Genomic DNA, 3,546 nt, shown 5'->3' on the forward strand with positions numbered 1-3,546 from the left:
TATACAATGTATACTAAGTTGTATTTATGATTATCCTTCTGAACGCTTGTATTATTACATATTTATTTTTTTAAAGAGCAATGATTTCAGTTGTGTAACATGCTCTCAATACATGTAGTGTGCCCACAATCATTTTTTAAATGATAAAATAAATGAGGAAAAACAAAATAATATATTCTTGTTCATCTCTGCTTGTTCTAGAATTGATGAGACCTATACCAAAATACAAATGTACATGTGAAGTAATTCTGTTCAAAATATATGTATATTACTTCTGTTACATATGAACGTCCTATTCCAAGAAGTAAATAAGTTAGGGGAAAACAAAACATACCAATACCCTTTTTCATGCTACAACTTCATATACTACATGTACATGATGACTGAAGACGTTACAAAATTGCAAAACAAAGACACTGTAGCTTCAAACATTATGAGTAAAAGGAAACTTTAAAGGTAAACACCAGTTCTCGTCATGCGATTGCATTGTGAAAGAAATGTTGTGGAATCGATCAGAAAAGGTTGATCCTCTAGCGTATAAGTATTGGTGTGTACTGCAAGGTTCTGGAATCATCAAAATGATAAGAAACTTGGCCCATTCTTGGTAAAGTTACAAGCACTGTACACAGAAAGATATATATGGGACTACGCAACACGTGCGCGATATCTATCCGGTCCAGATAGATTTAATAATTTACCAAATATATCAATTAGTTCGCGGTTTCTCAGCAAAATTTGTATCATCAAGTAATAGTCCAAACACATTCTTTCACATGATTGGTATAAGAGCTTTCACTTCATTTTTTTGAGAGGGGGGCGTTTCCAAAACAGGTCTTTACCTTTAAAGCGTGTTAATGAAATAGAAAATAGCATCTCACAATATTCCATCGATATGTCATGAAGGCTGGATTGCAAACAAAGAACACCAATGCACATGTGAAAGAGCCCTGTTATAGTGGTTATAATACACAAATCTATAGGAGCCAGGGACGGTATTCAATTCAATACTTAAGATAAGTAAGAAATTTACTAAGTAAATGGCTAAGTTAAGTAATTGACTTATCACGTATTCAAATCGCATTTTAGACTTATACTTGCGTAAGACAAAATCTAAGTAAAATACTTACTAGTAAGCATTGTGACGCCATTCGGTCAATCAAAAGTAATGCGCAATTGATGCATTGCAATAAATGCGCGCTGATATAATTGTGCGCAGGATATAATACTGCGTAAGAAAACCATATGCCTGCCAATCAAGGCCTCCAAATAATTGGCTTAAGTCTGGTATGGAGTTGGCTTAGATTTAGAGTAAAATACTTGGCCAAAAGTATGAATTGAATACCATAATTGGTTAAGTATTTTATCTAAGCCAAATTCTAAGTAAAAAGCTAAAATTTTGTAATTAAGTATTGAATTGAATATGGGCCCTGGGGGGTGTTTCACAAAGATCTTAAGTTGAACTTATCTCTAAGTTGGACTTAAAAATTATGGAAAGCCATTAGCATCTTTGAAAATATTTTGTAAAAGTTATTTTGAAAGGCATAAAATGTTGATTCAAATCATTCATATCTTCTATCATCAAGGAGATTTAATATTCTGGATGTGGAATTTATAAAAAGTCTAAAATACTTGAATTTCTGCTTTTGAATATATTTCATTTTAAGGCTCCAATGGCTGTCCATAATTTTTAAGTCCAACTTAGTGTTAAGTTCTACTTAAGATCTTTGTGAAATACCCCCCTGGTTACAAATCATTTTATGGCTCACAATATGGCTTGTCCTACCTAACCACACGGAATGTATGCAAATTCGCATTCTGACTATTGAAATACAATTATTTGTAACGGGTGAATGAAATCATCTGTAACGAGGCACTTAACAAAGATCTGTGCATTAATTTTATTACGTTACAGAAATGGCCTGTTGATGAAATAAACAAACTTCTGCACTGACTCAATCCGTGAATTATGAAATCAGTGGTTTTCAACTGATAGTTACTTCTACCTTGCATAATATTGATTTTGATGTACATGTATGGAACCTCCAGGTTCGATAACGAAAAAAAACTCTAATTCATCTCAAGGTCATTTTGACAGTGCCATCTGTTCACATACCATTGTTGTTTAGCCCTGACATGACAAGTTTACAATATAACAAGTAATTTCCTTGGTCTAGAAAGAGATTTTCTATATTCTACACCTGTTTGTGTAGGTTAAACTTTATTGCCAATCCTGTTAAGAAAAATCGTTTTACAATATAGTTGGCAAATAATATTCTTGTCAGTGCATTTTATGCTCTTCCTAATGCTCCTTCTGTTTTCTCAGTCTTTGGAAAATTTATAGTCAAGCATATCATTTTAATCTTCAGCCTCCTAAATAAGGGGAATGATTCCCTGAAACCCGGCTATCAATATGCTGGAAAAATGATATTGAAGAACAAATTAATGTAACTCTGCCTGCAATTTGACATTCTGATAATAGTGATGTACATCATCACTGTGTGAAATTAGATTGTAGTTGATTTAGGGTCTTCTCTACCTTGGGTCAAAATTTGAAATATATACAAAAACAAACAAACAAACTCTTCATTACCACTATACTAATCCAATAATGTATTTGATATGCTTGCGGGTAATATCCTTAACCAGTTGACTGCTACCCACGTACATGTACGTGCTTAAGGCATTGCACTTTCAAGACCGTAGCACTGCATAATGCCAAGCCCTACTGTGTAATTAGCACTGCAATGATGTTATACGGGTCTTGAACAGTAGATGGCGCTCTTCCCAAAAAAGAAAATAAGTTTTCTTTCAAAATTTGATTCCCATACCAGAGCTCAAGATTAGCTTTAAGCATTCTTTATATTATACAAGAATATTATCTTAAGAACACTTAAGTATCTTATAAAATGTATGCCTCAATCTAATATTGCTATTACTATGACCTCACTATTATTTCTGCATCCATTATGCAGATTTCTAAAATAAAAATTGGTATACTACTGTATATTCAACATAATTTTATTTATCAATGTACTTCATAAAGGTAGGGTATTCTACTGAACTCCAGATTAACGTATACTATGATCTGCTGCTCACAATGTCCTGATGCGTTGACGGCCGTGTCCCAACATACATCACCAAATGATGACGCGCCCGAGACGATGCTTGGATACAGGAATTTGAAATTGCTCTATGTACGCCTTAACTAGAGGATGGCGCAATTGAAAATAGATCAGTGGTAGCGATGTCGGTAAAATACCCTGCCTTTATTACAAAACAATTATAGCATTATCAATTTGTATTCATCATAAATGTACAATTCTTTTCGTACGATTATGTACATGTACTATTTGTCAATTAAAGACATGATTTCTTTACTAAATATACAAAACAAATCATAACAATCATAATCTTTTTGATTATTGTTGGAAGACATTTTCAACACATACCAAAATTTAAAAGTACCGGTACAAACAATATTGTCAATATCTTACACGTCAGACAAGTACTCCAAAACAAAATCTTTCAAAATATACATGACAGAAG

The sequence above is a fragment of the Strongylocentrotus purpuratus genome, unplaced genomic scaffold (assembly GCF_000002235.5).
Source record: "Strongylocentrotus purpuratus isolate Spur 01 unplaced genomic scaffold, Spur_5.0 spur5_scaffold_15, whole genome shotgun sequence".
NCBI classification, from domain to species: Eukaryota; Metazoa; Echinodermata; class Echinoidea; order Camarodonta; family Strongylocentrotidae; genus Strongylocentrotus; species Strongylocentrotus purpuratus.